At 42.6% G+C, this 21,232-nt stretch overlaps 1 long non-coding RNA gene and 1 pseudogene across 1 annotated transcript in view; one reads left to right on the top strand and one right to left on the bottom strand.

The window, feature by feature from the left end:
- LOC136400712 (uncharacterized) overlaps nt 1-21,232 on the bottom strand; it is an 87,596-nt gene that overhangs the window by 13,673 nt on the left and 52,691 nt on the right. The gene's annotated exons all lie outside the window — the stretch shown is intronic.
- Nucleotides 12,425-14,130, top strand: LOC136397378 (large ribosomal subunit protein uL10 pseudogene; annotated as a pseudogene).

The following is a 21,232-nucleotide window of genomic DNA, read 5'->3' as shown; positions in this document are numbered from 1 at the left end:
TCAGTTTTTTCCTGGGATATGATCTGTCCTTTCAATCTGTAGATTCAAATCTCTATTTTGGGAAAGTTTTTTTCTATACTCTCTGTGAATATTTTTTTCTGTTCCATCTATTGTGTTTTCTACTTTAGGAATGCCAAGTATACATCTTTTGTACTTCTGTATGTCTTTTTTTCTCTTTTACATTTATATTTACTGATTTTTAGATACAGAGGAGGGAAAGAAAGAGAGAGAGAGAGACATTGATATGTTGTTCCGCTTATTTATGCATTCATTGGTTGATTCTTGTATATGCCTTGACTGGGGATCAAACTTGCAACCTTGGCATATTGGGACAACGCTCTAACCAACTGAGCTACCTGGCCTGGGCCTCTATCTGTCTTTTTTAACATTTGTACCTATATTTGTATTCTTTGTGTATGTTCTCCACAGTGGTTGTCTTTACTCTAAATATTTTTTATAATGCTTTTTTTTACAGTTTTATTTTGTTTTTGTGTTCTCAGTTGCATTCATTCAGAAAACGTTTTCATTTGTATTTATTCCTTTTTTTTTTTGCTTTTGATAGATGTCTATCTCTGTGGTATTGCCTTCTTCTTTTTTTTTCCAAACTAGGTCACCCTGCTTTGCATTTCCTTCTATGGCCTTAGAATCTCTTCTTTGCACTCTTATGTCTTCGAGCTCTTTTGTCAAAGAGAGACTATTTCATGTCACATCTCACATTCTTTGAGATCAGGGAGAATTATTTGCTGGACTCTCCATTTCCTGAAGTAATCCTTCTTCTGATGTATGGGGGGTTTTTTTCATTTTTTTTTTTTCTGTACTCCTCCGAAGTTGGAAATGGGGAGAGACAGTCAGACAGACTCCCGCATGCGCCCGACCGGGATCCACCCGACACGCCCACCAGGAGCGACGCTCTGCCCACCAGGGGGCGATGCTCTGCCCATCCTGGGCATCGCTATGTTGCGACCAGAGCCACTCTAGCGCCTGAGGCAGAGGCCACAGAGCCATGCCCAGCGCCCGGGCCATCTTTGCTCCAATGGAGCCTTAGCTGCGGGAGGGGAAGAGAGAGACAGAGAGGAAGGAGAGGGGGAGGGGTGGAGAAGCAGATGGGCTCCTCCCCTGTGTGCCCTGGCCAGGAATCGAACCCGGGACCTCTGCACGCCAGGCCGACGCTCTACCACCGAGCCAACCGGCCAGGGCCTGATGTATGTTTTTGATCTGCTTTTTGCTTATGTGTCTATCATTTTTGGGGAGGTGAGGGCCACTTATGATCTAGGAGCAAAGTGAGGGAAGTGGGGGAGGTGCCACCATTCTGGAGACAGACTCACTTTTTCCTTTGTTTTGCTCCATGGTTAACACTTTGGTATTTTTAATTCAGGACAGATATATATATATATATATATATATGTAATTTTTCCTTACAAAATGAGATGATGATATACATACTATTTTTTCAATCTATTTTCTTCATGTCATATGTCACAAAAATGTTTTTATGTCATTATATATATTTGTCCCACATTATTTAAGTAGTTTCATTTTACCGTATATCCCAAGGTATAAAACACAACCTTTTTTGAAAAATTTGAGGTCTAAAAACTGGGTGCGTCTTATACAGTGGTTGTAGTGTTTGTTTGTTTTTCAGAGACAGAGAGAGAGTCAGAGAGAGGGATAGACAGGGACGGAGAGAGATGAGAAGCATCAATCATCAGTTTTTCATTGCAACACTTTAGTTGTTCATTGATTGCTTTCTCATATGTGCCCTGACCGTAGGCCTTCAGCAGACCGAGTGATCCATTGCTCGAGCCAGTGACCTTGGGTCCAAGCTGGTGGGCTTTGCTCAAACCAGATGAGCCCACGCTCAAGCTGGCGACCTCGGGGTCTCGAACCTGGGTCTTCTGCATCCCAGTCCAACGCTCTATCCACTGCGCCACCTCCTGGTCAGGTGGTTGTAGATTTTTTTAACTTGCATTTTCTGCTTTTTCACACTTGTTGTCTTTATGCTCATTGTTTCGCACTTGTTACCAGTATATTATGGTAGGTTACGTTTTGCCGCGTTCTGCCTTAAAATAATGGCTCGGAAAAGATTTTCATACAGTGCTGAATTCAAGTTGAAAGTGACCCAGTTTGCAAAAGTGAATGGAAATTGTGCTGCTGAATGTAAGTTTGGTCCTCCTCCAACTGAGAAATCAATTTGAGACAGTGATGAGGAGTTGTATGAATTTTATGATGAATAAAACTTGAATTCAATAACTTTATGTAATACATTTTTCTTTCAAATTTCAGGTCCCAAAATTAAGGTGCATCTTATACATGGGAGCATCTTATATATGGGGAAATATGGTATTTGATTGGCATAATAGATCACAATTTTTTTTTGAGAGAGAGAGAGTCAGGGAGAGAGAGAGAGATAATAACATCATGTGCCCAGACCTGGGAATTGAAGGTGTTCCAGAATGACACTCCAACAAACCCAGCTATCTAGCCAGGGCTTAGTTTTTATTGATTTTTAGAGAGACAGAGAGAGGGAAGGAGAGAGGGGGGAGAGGGAAGGGAAACATTCATTTGTTGTTCTGCTCAGCCCTGCATTTTTGATTGCTTCCTGTGTGCGTCCTGACCAGGGATCAAAACTGCAACCTTGTTGTTTTGGGACAACGCTCTTCACTGACTGAGCTAACTGGCCAGGGCCAGATCATTTTTTCTTTTTAAGTGAGAGTAAAGAAGATAGTGCCTGACCCGGCGGTGGTACAGTGGATAGAGCGTTGGATTGGGATGCAGAAGACCCAGGTTCAAAACCCCAAGGTCGCCAGCTTGAGCACGGGCTCATCTGGTTTGAGCAGAAGCCCACCAACTTGGACCCAAGGTCGCTGGCTCCAGCAAGGGGTTACTCGGTCTGCTGAAGGCCCATGGTCAAGGCACATATGAGAAAGCAATCAATGAACAACTAAGGTGTTGCAACACGCAATGAAAAACTAATGATTGATGCTTCTCATCTCTCTCCGTTCCTGTCTGTCTGTCCCTGTCTATCCGTCTCTCTGACTCACTCTCTGTCTCTGTAAAAAATAAATAAAAAAAATAAAAATAAAAATAAAAAGAAGATAGTGAGACAGACTTCCACATGAGTCTGGATCAGGCAAGACCTACCCGGAACCCCAGTCTGGGGCTGATGCTCGAATCAAACGAGCTATCCTCAGTGCCCAGGGCCGATGAACCAATTGAGCCATGGGCTGAGAGAGGGGAAGAGAGAGAGAAAGGGAAGAGGGAGAGAAGAGAAGCAGATACTTACTTCTCCTGTGTGCCCTTCCAGGGATCCAACCAGGAAGTCTGCATGCTGGGTGACGTTCCAGCCACTGAGCCAACCGGTAGATCACATTTTTTTACCCAATCTCTATTGGTGTACATTTCTAGTAATTTACTACTGTAATCAAACTGATGCATAATTTAAAATCTCTTACTTTGACTCTTAAGATTTAAAGCCAAAGTTGTAGAGAATCTCATAGGTTTCTTTCTCTCTTGTTGATATATAATTTACATACTATTAAATCTTCCATTTTAAAGTGTATCTTGGCTGGGTAGCTCATTTGAGCATCATCCCCATACGCCAAGGTTGCAGGTTTGATCACTGGTAGGGGCACATATATACAAGAACCAACCCATGAATGTATAAATAAGTGGAACAACAAATTGATGTTTCTCTCTCTTTCCCTTCCTCTTTTTTTGAAATCAATCAGTAAATAAAATTTTAAAATATTTTAAAAGCTAGTTAGTAGGTACTTGTATTCATTTTATTGTTATTAAAGTATAATATATGTTAAGTACATTCTTTGGTTAGCATAATAAAAAATGGAGTAATAGCTCAATTTTTTTCTTACCTGTTAAAAGATGAAGTTATTTTGGAACAGAGGCAGAGGTGGGATCAAAGGGACCAGAGGAAAAGCGGTCAGAAGGAAAGTGGAAGAGAAGATGGGATCAGAGAAGGGAAAGAGATTAGTGAAATTATATATACATAACACAGCGTTATAGAGAGCAGGACAGCAAATCCTGGAGGGAAGGAGAGAAGGCATTGGGGGAGGGGGCAAAAGGGCGGCGAGGGGAACACGGGGTGGGGGGAGATATATTCGGTGGAACACTTGAATCTATGTACACACAATAAATTAAAATTATACAAAAAAGATGAAGTTATTTTTTTTTCATTCTTTGAAGGGCTTTAAGGGTGGGGAGAGGAATAAAAATACTTCCTTCTCCCTCTTTATCAATCACTCTCTGGCCAGGGATTTGAATAATTTGAATGCATAACACATGAAGACATGGGACATTATAGAGCTTAAGTTTTTATATAATATTAAAGAAAGAGAGTCTATGGAAAACTGACATCAAGTTTTGTGCGTGGTGGCAAAATGAATAGAGTGTGACCTGAAATGCTGAGATCATAGGTTCAAACCCTGAAGTTGCTGGCTTGAATGCAGGATCATCCAGTTTGAGTGCGGGATCATCAACATGATCCCATAATCTCTGGCTTGAGCTCAAGGTCACTGGCTTGAGCTACGGGTCACTGGATTAGCTGGAGTCCCCTGGTCAAGGCACGTATGAGAAGCATCAGTGAACAACTAATGTGATACAACTATGAGTTGATTCTTCTCATCTCTCTCTCTCCCTTCCTATCTGTTTGTCTGTCTTTCTCTCAAAAATAAGAAGAAAAGAAGAAGAAGAAGGAGGAGGAGGAGGAGGAGGAGGAAGGGAGGGGAGGGGGAGGCAGAGTTGTTGTTTTGTGTCTGGTCTGTGGTGGCGCAGTGGATAAAGCATTGACCTGGAATGTTGAGGTCCCTGGTTCAAAACCCTGGGCTTGCCTGGTCAAGGCACCACAACAACCAACCAATGAACAACTAAAGTGAAGCACCTATGAGTTGAATGGAAACCTGAAAGAGAGGTGATCTAGGTGAAAGCCAAGGCGTGATCTGCTGGTTCCAGTGCCCAAGTGAACCCAAGCCCACCTCAAACATCATGATGCCTACAGGAAGGGTTGATACTGAGAAAACAAATGAAGAAATATAAGGTAGTCACTTATGGCCAAGCTGCTAAATTATCAAAATCAAGCAGGCTAAGGCACGAGAAAATTACCTTATTCTTGCTTTAACTAGCCTAGCAACTTAAACTTTTGGACTTTTCAGTTGTGCCTCAGTGCCTAGATGTACCTAAATTCCACAGGTAAACCTCTGAAGAACTTAAGAAAAAACGTTCATGTGCTAGGGATGTATACGTATATCTCTTCTAGATTACCACTTGACATGCTTAAGAAAGAGTATTTCCTTTTCCATACTACCTAGCATCTATTATTCACTGGACCCCTGGAAGATTGCCATCCTGAGTCAATCTGCAGGCTAAGAATGCAGGGTAGACTTCTTTCAAATGTGTGCTTTTTAATATAAAAACTCTCAAACTTTTCTTTCTTCGTGGAAGCACCCTGGGTGTTACCCATAGTGTTTTTGATTTGCAAATCTTTAGAAGTTTTAGACTCTTGAATAAATCTTTGTTATTTTTAGCCAAAGCCTCCTGTTTTGAGCTCATCTGACAATATCTTTCCCCACTCAGAAACTCTGGATCTCTTCAAGCCAGAACAGGAATTGCGTTCAGTGCTGAGGGCTCTAAGCCATGGCCTGGAGGAGGCTTCATGTCAGAGCTTGGTGTATAGACAAGAGTGGGAATGGTGCAGATGCCAAGAGAAGCCAGCAGAATCTTGCAGTATCTGGGAGGGAATCTGGACTTAATCCTGAGCAGTGAGGAGCTGTTAAAAGTTTAAGTCAGGAAGAGGTAGGATAAGATTTTATTGAGAAATATGTAATGAAGTAATGTAAGATTTCATGAATTCATTAAAAAGATTCTACACTGCATTAATCACATCAGCATCTACATAGATTATAGTAATGTCTGTATGTGGGGAAAAATGTGTTTTCATTCTGTGGACAATAATCGGTGCACACCAGAATTCAGGACCCTTCACAACTTTGTGCCCACACCCTCCATTCCCTTGGAGGCTAAGGATAGGTTAGGCCCTGCAGGTCTAGTTAAATGTTAATGCTACACTGTGCTTTCTGACAGCATTAACAAGTTCAGCTTCTTTCCTTAGGTTGGGAAGACCATGTCTCCAACATAAAGAGGAAGGCTTGCCTTCCCATTCACTATCAGGGACACACATCTGAGTCATGATGGCTGTTATGTCTAACCACTTACATACAGTTAACCCTTGAATAATCTGGGGGTTAGGAGGCTTGATACCTCACGCAGTTGAAAACCCATGTATAACTTTTGATTCCTTCAAAACTGAACTACTAATAGCTTACTGTTGCCCAGCAGCCTTACCGATAACATAAACTGTTGGTTAACACATATTTTTTATTTTATATGTATTATATACTGTATTCTTACAGTAACGTAAGCCAAAGAAAAGAAAATGTTATTAACAAAATCATAAGGAATAGAAAATTCATTACAGTACTGTACATATTCATTGAAAAACACCCAGGTATTAATGGGCCCTGCAGTCCAAACCCTTGTTCAAGGGTCAACTGGACATGCAAATAATTAGGGAGGACTAAAACCCAACACACACTTGTAGCAATTAGGACTGTTAGCAAAGCTAATAAACACTATTATGACACCAGTGTTTAATAATTTACCTGACTGACTCTTTTAGTCCTTACAACATCTGCTGAGGTAGATGCTGTTAATAAAATTGGAATGAACTACTTTATTATGCAATCTTTTGTTTAGTATCCATGTTTTGTGATAAGTTCAATGAGAGCAAGGAGCATGTCTTTCTTACTTTGTTTTCCTGGTGCATAAAACAGTGCTTGGCATGAGGTAAACATTCAAAATGCATTTGTCAAATAGATTTTGAACCCCTCTTTTACAAGTGAGGACGTCTAGGCTTAGAGATGTTAAATAGCTTATTAATTATTAGGTCACCAGCTAATCCAAACTTACATCTGTTGGACTTCATCTTCTTACTGACTCCTTACAGTGTGAGGTTTTATAAGGATCACATAGCTTGGTCAAGTCCCTAGCTATTAAATAGAAATCTACGGAAAGATTAATTAACACCTTTTTAAAAATCTTAACCAGTTTGAGAACATAAGACAGAATTCAGAGGTGAGCAATAGTAAAGTGGTTGTATTTAAACTTGCCACGCTTCATAAAGATATTACACTGGGAAATGCATACTTGGCATTTGAGTACAAAAGCTGGCATAGAACCTGGAGGAAGTATTGTTGGGAATTTACCCAAATAAATCTACCTAAGCTTGTTATCAATAAACAGGTGTTTTTATTAAAATAGAAATCATTATAATTTTATAGCTCTTTTTCTGCAAGGCAGTCTTTATCAGGAAAGGCTCCAATTTTTATGGGCCACGTGGCATTCATCATTTTTACCTTACTTACTCGAAATAGTTGACCAAGGAAGGCTGGGTTCTGATTCTAGTTCATTCCCCACACCCAGCCTGTCTTGGTCAAAAATTCCCTTCTAAATACTCAGTACTCCAGGGCTTGAGTAAGCATAGAAAAATAAGATTACCATTTCCCGTAGGAAGGATATTAAAGTAACTTGTGCAAGCTACCTATGGTGAGAAACGAAACTTAGGCCTCTGGGAAAGGGCTCCATTGGGAGTAACAAGTCTTGGTCTATTCCATTCCATCTCATTTCTAGTAAGGAGCCCAGTCAAGCTGCCAGGTAGGTCCTCAGCCAGACAAGCCAGAGCAACCATGTGTGGACATGCAGGTATTACACCAATCAAAAAACGAGCCCAGACCTTGTCTCTCTCCTGAGTCCATTACCCGGAGTATGAATAGAAAGAGAAATGCAAAATACCAGCCTATGACTTCACACTTCTCATGGCAGCATGGGTAGGGGTCAGAGGGCAAAGGTCTCAGAATCTAAATTCCCTGCAATTTTAGAACACTGACATAGATTTTGATAGTTTCTGAGCCATCTATGTGGTGCAAAATATTTTCACATGTACCTTCTCGCTTAGGTAGGTAGACCAATATTATCATTCCTAAATTGGAGACAAAGAGATTATACTACTTATCTAAAGCCATGCTGCTCCCCCCAAAATCAGCTTCCTGATGGACTGTTGCTTAGTATGGTGTTTGGCTTTTCTCCTTCTTCAAGGCAATTATTTACCACACTTACATCACTAGTTCTCAACCTTTGATGTGTCATCATCACTTAGAGAATAATGAATACTTTGGATTCTCTTCGCCCAGAAAAGCACATCTATTCACCAACATGCATGTGCACACACACACAGACACACACAATTGTAGATTAGCAATCAGGGCTCTCAGAGATGCCCTGAAGGCCATGTCACAGGGCTGAGAACCCTTCTAGAAGTAGTGTGTGTGAGAACAAAGGGGCATAACAATCAAATGCAATGTATGTACCATATTTTCTAGTTTAGGAAGTCCAGCTACATAACACATTTTAGGCACTGCCAGAGAGTATGATTTAGGAATATATGTATTAAATTTTATGAAATTTTCTTAGGTGATATTACATTAATTTTCTTAGATGTAATAATGGTGTTTATTTATAGAGAAGAATATCATGATTTTTAGGTGATTAAGTGTTTAGAGGTAAATCTCTCTTTTTTTTTTTTACAGAGACAGAAAGTCAGTGAGAGAAGGATAGATAGGGACAGACAGACAGGAACGGAGAGAGATGAGAAGCATCAACTCATAGTTGCGGCACCTTAGTTGTTCATTGATTGCTTTGTTATATGTATCTTGACAGGGTGGGGGGCGGGGAGTGGCTCCAGCTGAGCCAGTGACCCCTTGCAAAAGCCAGTGACCTTGGGCTTCAAACCAGCAACCATGGGGTCATGTGCACAATCCCATGCTCAAGCCTGAACCTCAGTTTCAAACCTGCGTCCTCAGTGTCCCAGGCTGAAGCTCTATCCACTGCACCACCGCCTGGTTAGGCAATATAGCAAACTATTAATAGTTTAATCTTTGTTGTGGTATATGAATGTTCATTGATAAGTTATTTCAACTTTTTCTGTACATGGGAAATTTTCATGGCAAAATGAGGGAAAAAAGAATGTTCTGTTTGTGACATCTCTTAAATCTACTCCTCTATTAGTTATCTACAACTGTCCTCAAATTTAGTGACTTAAAACAACAAACATATCTGTGTATAGACCCAAAAGAATTGAAAGCACAGGCTTATTAAAGAGTTCACCCATGATCATAGCAGTATTATTTATAATAGCCAAAAAGTGGAAGCAACCCAAGCATCCATCAGTGGATGAATGGATAAACAAGATACGATATATACATACAATAGAACATTATTCTGCCTTAAAGAGAAAGGAAATTCTGACACGTGTTACAACATGGATGAACCCTGAAGACAATTTGCTAAGTGAAATAAGGTAGGCACAAAAGGACAAATATTATATGATTCTACATGTATGAGGTACCGAGAGTAGTTAAACTCATGGGAGCAGAAAGTAGAATAGTGATTGTCAGGTACTGGCAACCTCACAGGGTCCTCAAAAGCTGCATCCCATTACAGTACTAGTTTAATATCCATGATGTCATTATTTAAATCAGGACCAGGTGTGAAACAGGCCCCTAGTCTAGTACTTGAAAGTACTTCCTCCCAATAGTGGTTGCCAGAGAGGAGAACAGGGAGTTAGTGCTTCATGTGTACAGAGTCTCAGTTTGAGAAGATGAAGGAAGTTCTGGAGATGAATGGTACTGATGATTTCACAATGTGGACATACTTAATGCCAATGAACTGTCTGCCTAAAAGCTGTTAAAATGGTAAATTTTATGTTGTGTATATTGTAACACAATTAAAAAAACAAACATTTATAATCTCATAGTGACATTTCAATATACTATTCAGTACAGTCGAGTCGCTGGGTCCACTCTACAAGAGGGATTACACAAAGCATGAGAACCAGAAGGTAGGGATCTTTGGGAGCCATCTTAGAAGCTGCTGACCAAAGTTTTCCCTCTGGCCCCAGTGATTCACATCCCCTCTCATGTGCAAAATACATTCACTCCCTCACAAGGTCTCAAAAGCTACATCCCATTACAGCACTAGTTCAATATTCATGATGTCATTATTTAAATCAGGACCAGGTGTTGATCAGGCCCCTAGTCTAGTTCTTTTTTTTTAATTTTATTTATTAATTTTTAGAGAGGAGAGAGAGAGGGAGAGAGAGAAAGGGGAAGGAGCTGGAAGCATCAACTCCCATATGTGCCTTGACCAGGCAAGCCCGGGGTTTCGAACCGGCGACCTCAGCATTTCCAGGTCGATGCTTTATCCACTGCGCCACCACAGGTCAGGCCCTAGTCTAGTTCTTTGAAAGTACTTCCTCTCAATCCATGGACCTGTGAAACTAGACATGTTACCTGCCTACTCCTGAATATACATACTAGTGGAACAGGCATAGGATAAATGCTGTAGACATCACTCTTCAAAAATGGGGAAAGTGGGATTCGTAAAGGAATCCTACAAAGGTTCATAGCAATTCCAAAATCCAGCCAGGCAAATGTTGTTATTTAATTAGGTTTCAAGGACTAGAAATAATTCTCCATAGTTCCAGGTTTTTCCATCTAGGCCTTTCTTTTTCATGAAAGGTAGCACATGTATTTGTAGATGAGTAGTTCCCGCCTTTTCCCTAGCAGTAGAATTTTGAAGGTCCCATAGCCTTTTTTCAGTTTGTACTGTTTCTGTCCCTTTGAGTCCAAGCTGGCACTGTTTTGGCTGATACTAGTCTCTCAAAAACTTAGTGGGTCTTGTGTGATTCTCACTGAGGTTCATCCCATTTGACAAAAGCTACACTCAGAAATCTCTGTGACATAAGCCCTTCTCTTTGGCCTCCTGCTGAGACAGCAAAGGAACAATGGCCTTTAGATTTTAGAGAGAGAGAAAAGAAGAGAACGTGAGAGAAATATTGACTTGTGGTTCCACTTATTTTTGCATTCATTGGTTGAGTCTTGTATGTGCCCTGACTGGGGATCGAACCTACAGCCTTGGCATATTGGGAAAACGTTCTAACCAACTGAGTTACCTGTTTGAGGTCTTAACAGAAGACCATTTGCTCTATCTCTAGATCACTGTTGAAACTGCACATTGGCTTTACACTTCTCTCAGAAGCCATTTTTGTTTTTCTTTTTTTTTTGAGAGAGAGAAAGAGAGAGAAGGGAGCGAGATAAGAAGCATCAACTCGTAGTTGCAGCACTTTAGTTGTTCATTGATTGCTTCTCATATGTGCCTTGACGGGGGGGGGGGGGCCTCCAACCGAGCCAGTGACCCCTTGCTCAGGCCAGTCACCTTGGGCTCAAGCCAGTGACTTTGGGCTTCAAGCCAGTGACTACATCCATGATCCCACACTCAAGCTAGTGACCTCATGCTCAAGTTGGATGAGCCTGTTGTAAGGTACCAAAAAGCTGAACATTGATATTGATATTCTGGGAGGAAAGGTCAGGTTTTCCTATCAGGCTTTCCTATCCCATCCCTCCTTTAGGGAGGGGAGGGAGAAGAATGTAGAAGTTTCTGGCTTGCAAGAACAATAGGTCATTCAGTTTTAAATCTAAAATAAAGGTTAACCTAGAAACTTCTTCTCTTTCAACAGGAGGCAGAATTTACATACCACCTTGCATTGATTGTAGTTCCTCTCCCTTCCTGGAATCTTTCTTTTTTTTTTACAGGGACAGAGAGAGAGTCAGAGAGAGGGATAGATAGGGACAGACAGACAGGAACAGAGAGAGATGAGAGGCATCAATCATCAGTTTTTCGTTGCAACACCTTAGTTGTTCATTGATTGCTTTCTCATATGTGCCTTGACCGTGGGCCTTCAGCAGACTGAGTAATGCCTTGCTCGAGCCAGCGGCCTTGGGTCCAAGCTGGTGAGCTTTGCTCAAACCAGATGAGCCCACGCTCAAGCTGGCGACCTCGGGGTCTTGAACCTGGGTTCTTCCGCATCCCAGTCCGACACTCTATCCACTGCGCCACCGCCTAGTCAGCCCCCCCTTCCTGGAATCTTGAGAGCAAAATTCCTCTAGGATAATGAGGGAAGATGAACCCTGAAAGATTTGTAAACATCTCTGATTGTGCTACCTTAAAAGTCTTAATGTTTCTGTGTATCCCCTAAACCTGTGATGGTGAACCTTTTTATAAAAACCGCCCAGTTTTGCAGTGCTGGTCAACCTGGTCCCTCCCACCCACTAATGGGTGTTCCAGCTTTCATGGTGGGCGGTAGTGGAGCAACCAAACAGCGCCGCGATTGGCCAACCATGAAAGCTGGAACACCCACTAGTGGGCGGGAGGGGCCAGGTTGATCAGCACTGCAAAAGTGGGCGGTTTTTATAAAAAGGTTCGCCATCAAGTCCCTAAACAAATGTTGCCAGCTTATACCATGACGTCATGCTCTCCCCCGCCAGTGTGTGATCAAGGGTATATAAGCAGCCCCTGAGCTATTTTTGGCACTACACGATTTGGGTCTGATGCCCTGTGTCAACCATATGCAGCCAGCATATTTAATAAATCTCCTCCTCTAATAACACTCTTTGAAATTCATCTAGACTGGGTGTCTACATAAACTCAATGAAATAAGGTACAGTGCCTTTCAAAATCTGGGGTGCAGTACTTCATAACAAGCCCACGCTCAAGCCGGTGACCTTGGGATTCTGAACCTGGGTCCTCTTTCCACTGCGCCACTACCGGTCAGGTAGAAGCCATTACTTAATTTTAGCATTTCTGCCTCTGCAGAGGCTGATAATTTGTAAAACCATTCAATAACAGCTTCTTCCCTCAATTTATCTCTCTACATTTGCATGTTACTCTAAGTAGCAAGAAGAAAACAGGCATTTCCTTAATCACTTTGCTTGGAAATCTCCACAGCTGCCTACCTCTGCCCCTTCCTTTTCATCCCCACTGTTACTACTCTCTTTAGATGAGCAGCTCTTCAAGTTTTGGGGGTCAGGACCCCTTTCAACTCTAAAAATTGAGAACCCCAAAGAGTTTTGTTTATGTATATTATATCTACCAATATTTACTGAGTTAAAAATTAAGTGTGGGAAATTTTGAAAATATTTATTAATTCATTAGAAAAACCATTACAGGCCCTTCTCTAGCCAGGCATCCTTGTGAGAGTAACATCATCATTAAAACCCCGTGTGGCAATCCCTGATGCACCACCCAGAGAAACAGGGTGACCTGAAAGTCCAACTACTTCCTTAAGATCATCTAACTTCTGGAAGATTATCCAAAATGCTTCAGTGTGAGAGCAGCCAATGTGGGCTTCGAGCAGATGCAGCAGTTCCATGTATCCCTCTGCGGAAAGGCTGAGTCGCTTGCTGTTGTGCAGGAACACCATGATGTGCAAGGCACTGGGGGCATTTGGAAATAGCCCAGCTCTAAAAAAACTGTTGCCTTATGTCTGGGGGAATGTGGGCTCTGCATGATCTTGATCTCACTGAGAGCAAGGATATGCTGCTGGCCAATTAGATGCCAGGTGCTGCCTATGCTGGTGCCACTGCTCCGTGTGAAGTCACTATACCAGCCCAGAACACTGGTCAGGGGGCTAAAAAGGCCTCCTTCTTCCAGGCTTTCGGCATTACCTCTAATATCTCCAGGGGCACCACTGAAATCCTGAGTGATGTGCAGCTGATTAAGACTGGAAACAGAGTGGGAGCCAGTGAAGGCCACTGCTGAACATGCTGAACACTTGACCCCTTTTCCTTTGGCTGATCATTCAGCAGGTCTTTGACCATGGCAGTATTTACAACCCAGAAGCGCTTGCCATTATAGAGGAAACGCTGCATTCCCCCTTCCTGGAGGGTGACTGCAATGTTGCCAATGTACGTCTGCAGGTTAGTTACCCAAATTCCATGACATACTCATCAGTATACGCATCAGTACTCCATTCTATCATCAATGGATACAATTGGGTCCTGGCTTTGTATGTGGAGACTGATGACACCTTCCTACTTGCTGAAAAGGTCAAGGCCTTCTTGGTGATTCATCTGCTCCTGTGGCTGCAGCACTGCCGCTCCTGCTGCTGCTGCAGTCCCCGCCAAGGTTGGAGCAAAAAAGAGTAGGAGGAGTCAGATGAGGATATGAGATTTGGTCTCTTTGACTAATCACCAAAATGCAACCAGCTCAGCCAGCCTTATTTGTGAAACAAGAAAATAAAGGCAACAGCTCAAAAACAAACAAAAAGGAACATTACGTGTTCAAACATCAGAGTGATGATGTCATAGAGTCATATAGCCTCTGGAAAATTCCATGACATACTCAGGATAGCATAAGAGTAAAGAAGGCAAATATCTTAGTTTTATGATGAAAATAGTTTTAACCTCACAAACCCCAGGGAAGGGTCTTCAGGACCCCTGGAGTCTTTGAACCACATTGTGAAAACTGCTATCTGGACAATTCTCCTCAAAGCAATGACTTCCCATCCCCTCAGGATCAAACCTCAGTCACTTGCCCTTCCACACCTGCTTCCTCCTCAGCTTTCCACTCACCCCCTAAGACACAGGCCTTTATTCTTTCCCCTTGCCTGGAAGATCCTCCTCATCCTTCTCCACCTACCCCGTGGCTCAGTGGTCATTCCCACCACCAGACTAAACTCCCATCTTCTCCATGACCATCTAGATGAGCATGGGGGCATGAGGAACCTTGGACTTTCTGTGCCTTGCTAGTTTTGTTTACATTTTTTTCATTGGAATAAAAATTATATAGTAGCATATGCTTGAAAAAGGCATACAGAAATACACAAGATAAAAATTAGGTCTCTTGATTTCCACTCCTTAGTGGGTAACTACTATGAACTGTCTATCAGGTGTCCCTTTAATACACACATATATATGCTGTTTCTTTTGACTTTTATTTTTTATAAAGGTGAGACCGTATTACATATAGGACCTGAAACTTGACTTTTTTATTTTTTTGCAAAAGCATTGTAAATATTCCTTGGATAGATCCACTATATTGTTTTTTCAATTTTTACCCACAAAAATCAGGCTTATTTATTTAAATGGCTTCATTAAATAAGTCCACAAGGGTAACAATTTTCAGGATAAAGTACATTTGGACAAAAAGTCCAGTGTTATGAGTTGGGACTAAATGTCTAATTAGCAATTGGCCCAGAAACCTCTAATATTTTATCTTATTTTACTTTTCACTGTATGTATTTAAATGCTATAAAGAAAAACTCTAGGCCCTGGCCGGTTGGCTCAGCGGTAGAGCGTCGGCCTGGCGTGTAGGAGTCCCGGGTTTGATTCCCAGCCAGGGCACACAGGAGAGGCGCCCATCTGCTTCTCCACCCCTCCCCCTCTCCTTCCTCTCTGTCTCTCTCTTCCCCTCCCGCAGCCCAGCCGAGGCTCCATTGGAGCAGGGATGGCCCAGGCACTGGGGATGGCTCTGTGGCCTCTGCCTCAGGCACTGGAATGGCTCTGGATGCAGCAGAGTGACCCCACAGAGGGGCAGAACATCGCCCCCTGGTGGGTGTGCCGGGTGGATCTGGGTTGGGCGCATGCGGGAGTCTGTCTGACTGCTTCTCCGTTTCCAGCTTCCGAAAAATGAAGGAAAAAAGAAAAAAAAAAAAAAAGAAAAACTCTAACTCAGAAAAAAATTAATGTAAAAAGAGAGTAAAAATAGAAATAGTAATTTAGTTTCGAGGAATATAAGACAGTCTATGTTAAAATTTTCTGTAAGAGGAAAAGCCTCACACTCATGAATATATACTGATTAAGAACTAAGTGTTCTGCCTAACCAGGCAGTGGTACAGTGGCTAGAGCATTGGATTGGGATGACCCAGGTTCGAAACTCCAAGGTCACTGACTTGAACACAGGCTCACCAACTTGAGCGCAAGGTCACTGCTTGAGCAAGGGGTCACTCTCTCTGCTGTAGCCCCTCAGTCAAGGCACATATGAGAAAGCAGTCAATGAATAACTAAGGTGTCGCAACAAAGACTTGATGCTTCTCATCTCTCTCCCTTCCTATCTGTCTGTCCCTATCTGTTCCTCTCTCTGTCTGTCTCTGTTGCAAAGAAAAAAAAAAAGAACTAAGTGTTCTGCGTGGCTGTCCTGCCCTGGGTGATGTCTCCTTTCCCACACTGCTGTGGATGCCGACATCTCAGTCATTTGGAACCTCCTGTTCTCTGCTCTTTGCTTTCTCCCAAGCAGTCAAGAGTAAATAAGTAGGTCAAGTAGATAAATTTCCTTAAAAAGAATACAGCATCCCTGCTCTCTTCATCTCCACTTTCCAAACACCTACGGCTTGAGTTTATCTCATTTTTGTAGCTTAAGGACCATGAAAACAGCCCATGAGGAAGCAGGCAGGATCTCCCCACATGGAGTGAAGGGCTAGAAACGTACAATTTCTCCACTCAAGGAACAAGAAAGCCCTCAGCAAACTGAGTCCCAGCTTCCCTCCCCATTTTCAGAGCGCTGTGGAGATCCCAAACAAAGCCAGTCAGGCAAGAAGTTAGAGCCTTGAGTTCTCTTCCATACTGAAATTTCAAATTTTACATAAATTGTAAACCTGTCAGCTTTATCCTTTTGTGGTTTTTGTGTTTTCAGTCTTGCTTGGAAAGAGCTTTCCTAATCCGAAGATTTTGGGGAGAAGAAGTTATACATTTAATTTTAATACTTTCATATATACTGCTCACAAAAATTAGGGGATATTTCAAGATGAATATGAAGTGATTAAAAAAGAAGCATTTAATTTTTTTTATTAAACAAGAACATCAGAAAAGCAAAGTCAAAGAAAGTTGTTCAATTATGCAAATGAGATGCAAAACCAACTTTTATTTCACTGATGAAAATGCATTATACAAAAGGCTGCAAGTACTAGAGTATCTGCACATTCCCTGATCCTCTAATTTTTGTGAGCAGTGTAGTTTAACTTTTCAATTTATCTGGAATTTATCTTAAGGGTCTTTTCCCAAATTGATGGGTCAGTTAATCCCTCTAATAGCATTTCCCTATTTATTTGAAATGCCACCTTTAACATTTGAAATATTTTTATTCCTACGCCTGTTTCTGGACAGCATTCTGCTCTACTGATGTGTACTATTGATTCTGTGTCTGCATCACACTGTTTTTATTACTATAGCCTCAAGATCTGTTTTGATATCTAAAAGGATATCTTCCCATTTTTCTTTATTTTCCCCATTTTTCTTAGCTCTATTTTGTGCTTCATTAGTTTTACAACTTAGAGTAAAACTGAGTGTATTTTCTCATCTGAAAAGATTAAGACCAGGGGCTCTAAATCATTTTATCTGGATATCAGTAAGGTTTAACCAGGAAAATGAAAAGTGGTCTCGTTTTTTCAAGCACAGGGGATTTAATGCAGGGAACTAGTGACAGGACACAAAAGGACTAAGAAGCCTAATGCACAAGCAGGAAACTATTCTACTGGGATGCAATGGAAGGGGAAGATAAGGTTGTTAAAGCCCAGAGTAGGAGTTACGTGGGGGGAATCTAGAACCCCATGGGGCAGTCTGATGGGACCTGAGAGCTGGGACCTGGAAGGAAGGTATGGAGCAGATACTGGAGCCATGCAGGAGACATAGCTGTTACCAGAGACAGCACAGGAAGGGAAGGATGGGAAGGAAGAGAGAGAGAGAGAGAGAGAGAGAGAGAGAGAGAGAGAGAGAGAGAGGAAGAGGAGAAATACTCTGGCTTCTCTCTTCCTCTCTCCAACTCTCACTGATGCTTCCTATTGGTTGAATCAATCTGGAAGCTGAGCAAGGGAGTCTGGGAAATGTAGTCCTCTGTGATATAGGACAGAGATTAGGAAAGGCAAGGAATTAATTAGAGCAAAACCAGGCAGTTGGCCACAACTACATACCAGTAATCTTGGGGAAATTACTTAACCTCAGATTGCTTCAGTTTCTTCCTCCAAAAACAAATAAATAATAATAATACTAACCTCACAAGGCTTATTGTGAGGATTAAATGCATATGTGTTAAATACTTTGTAAGCTTTAAAAAAAAATTTTTTTTTATTATTATTAATTTTGAGAGAGGAGAGAGAGAGAGAAGGGGGAGGAAGGAGCAGGAAGCATCAACTCCCATATGTGCCTTGACCAGGCAAGCCCAGGGTTTTGAACCGGCGACCTCAGCGTTTCCAGGTCGACACTTTATCCACTGCGCCACCACAAGTCAGGCCTTTGTAAGCTTTTAATAAATGTTATTATTATTCTGTAAAATGAAGATAACTATACCTATCTTGAAGAGTTTTGGTCAACAGTAAAGCAAAATAATGACTGTAATATGTTTGCATGGTGCTGTGTCTATGATACCAGATACTTCATAAATGTTAGCTCTCCTTGTGTCCCAATGTCTCACCCTCAGTACATGCTCAACAATGTCTATAGCTGACAATATTGATGGCCCTGACCTGGAGAGAAGTAAGCCTCCTGAGAGCTGGGAGGGACATTCTTGCTTTTTGGGGGAGCTAAGGGAACTCTGGAGGTCAGGGACTTCAGCAGTCTGGGCAGTGCACAGTCCTACATCATACATGGAGGTGCATTCAAAATGACATCCTGCACCCTTTTCAAGGGTTTCTCTTCCTGCTGCCATTGGTGCTCCTTCTTGGATTTTAGTCTGTTTTTCTTGGCTAGTGTCCATTTCTGTGTTCACATACATAGTGTGGACATTCATGAGTGATGAGTACTTTACCATTTATGGACATTGCCCTCGCTGACCCTTCCGCTAAGTATTCTTTTTTTTTTTTTTTTTTTTTTTTTTTTTACTGAGACAGAGAGAGGGATAGACAGGGATAGACAGACAGGAACAGAGAGAGATGAGAAGCATCAATCATTAGTTTTTTGTTGTGGCACCTTAGTTGTTCATTGATTGCTTTCTCGTATGTGCCTTGACCGTAGGCCTTCAGCAGACCAAGTAACCTCTTGCTCAAGCCAGCGACCTTGGGTCCAAGCTGGTGAGCTTTTGCTCAAACCAGATGAGCCCGCACTCAAGCTGGTGACCTTGGGGTCTCAAACCTGGGTCCTCTGCATCCCAGACCGACGCTCTATCCACTGCGCCACCACCTGGTCAGGCCCCACTAATGCAGATTGAAACAGCTTCACTATCGCTGTTGAACAGCAATGGAAGCCCAGACTCCAAGAAGACAAGTGACAGACCCAAAGGCCCACAGGGACTTGGTACGAGGCCATCTCACTCTAGTTCAAGATTCTTCCTATTAACATCTCAGGCTGCCTCCCATAAGCATGTGTGAGTTACATACACATACAAGCATGTATACACATATGGTCCTCCTCACCTCCCCACTACACACATATAGTAGATTCAGTATTCCTGAAGGGAAGGTTCATGCCTTTCAATCTTAGTATTTCTTACAATAGATAAAGTGTCTGACAGCTATAAAAAAAAAAAGTGATTGTGGAATTGAATTGACTTTAACCTCTGAGCTGGACTTTCTTAGGGGAGAGAGAGAGGCACATAGACAAAGTTGACTGCCAGAAGTAGAGTTCAAGTCCAACTTGATCCAACTCTTCATTTATTTATTTATTTTGTGGCAGAGACAGAGGGAGTCAGAGAGAGGGACAGATAGGGACAGACAGACAGGAAGGGAGATATGAGAAACATCAATTCTTCATTGTGGCTCCTTAGTTGTTCATTGATTGATTTCTCATATGTGCCTTGACTGGGGAGCTACAGCAGACCGAGTGACCCCTTGCTCGAGCCAGCGACTTTGGGCTCAAGCTGGTGAGCCTTGCTCAAACCAGATGAGTCAGCACTCAAGCTGGCGACCTCGGGGTCTTGAACCTGGGTCCTCCACATCCCAGTCCGATGCTCTATCCACCCAGTTGGATCCCACCGCCTGGTCGGGTGATCCAACTCTTGACAGTGGTCTGGCCCTGGATTCTGGCTCTACCCAGACCCTTCTCAGACCATCCACAGAGAAGAGGGGCCTGGTCACCAGGAGAGGTTGAAATGCCCAGGAAAATCGATCTGCCCACTTGGTTCTGCCCCAAGATGTGTAACAGCTTCTGCTGGAGAGTGGGGGCCTTGGAAGGCAGGAGTTTATTCTAAAACTACATTGCCTCAGCTGCCCACCCAGGGCCTGGCATTCACACTGGTCCCTGGCAAGCCAATCAGAGCAGAGGCCTCATTAATGTGAGCATGGAGCACTGGCAGGAAACATGAGACACTAATAATTGCAAGCCTGAATTAATAAAATGGATCGCCATTAGGGCACCACTGTTCACCAGGCTCTTCTACATAAATATATCTGGTTCTGTGCTTCACCTAGCCAAGCAGCAATGCTGCTGAACTCCAACCCTGCCCTTTGCACCGGCTTCAGCTATGGTTTTTCTTTTATGATATTTTGCAGAATCTACATACACAATTGATTTGGCTTGGCTTTGCATCTGTGCTTTCTCTTTATCCTAAAATGGGAGGCTTCAGGGGCCCTGTCAGTCTGAAAGACCTCTGAAGCAGGGTGCAGGGGTAGGCCTAGCACTGGTGGTCCAGGCAGCTGCCCACACCACTGCTATGTGCTTTGGAGAGCCCTGTTGACTGGCACATTCTCCCCTCTGCCCACAGAAGCCCCAGTGCCCTTGAGAATCAAAAGAAAAAGGCAGGGTCCTGAATTAGATTACAGGCAGCAAATGGGAAGAATCAAAGCAAAAGGCTTCACAACACACTCTGAGAGCCTTCAGCCGGCCCCTTTATCCCTTGGGTCCCATTTCCTCTTCCTCTTCTCTCACATCACTGTTTCTAGAACATGCCAGGCCCACTCCTGTCACTAGGTCCTTGTACCACTTGGCACCCAGAAGCCCCATGATCCCTCCCACTTCTGTTCAGCACTTTGCTCTAATGTCATGTTCTCACTGAGTCCTTCCTTGACCACCCTCTTTCTCTCCAACTGCAAGCCCCCACCTCTTCCTCCCGCTTTTTCTTGGGCACCTTTCACCCTTATGTTGTGGACTGTTGGTCTCCCCACCTCAGCAGTTTTGTCGGTTTGCTCATCGCTGTATCTCCAGCACTGAAATACTGCCTGACCCTTAGCACACACTCAGAAATATTTGTTAAATTCTTGCATGAAGGAGGCTGGACTCTGAGCTGATACCAAGAAGCCATGTGGTTTGAATCAGCCCCACTCCCTTCAGGTCTGACTCAGTTAATTTGTCTAATGAAAAGGGCACATGTGCTGTTGTGTAAGCTGCTTCCAGCAGTAATAATTGAT

Source organism: Saccopteryx leptura, chromosome 3 (genome assembly GCF_036850995.1).
Source record: "Saccopteryx leptura isolate mSacLep1 chromosome 3, mSacLep1_pri_phased_curated, whole genome shotgun sequence".
Taxonomy (NCBI): domain Eukaryota; kingdom Metazoa; phylum Chordata; class Mammalia; order Chiroptera; family Emballonuridae; genus Saccopteryx; species Saccopteryx leptura.
Note: the sequence above shows the minus strand (reverse complement) of the source record. Positions and strands in the feature narration are given on the sequence as shown.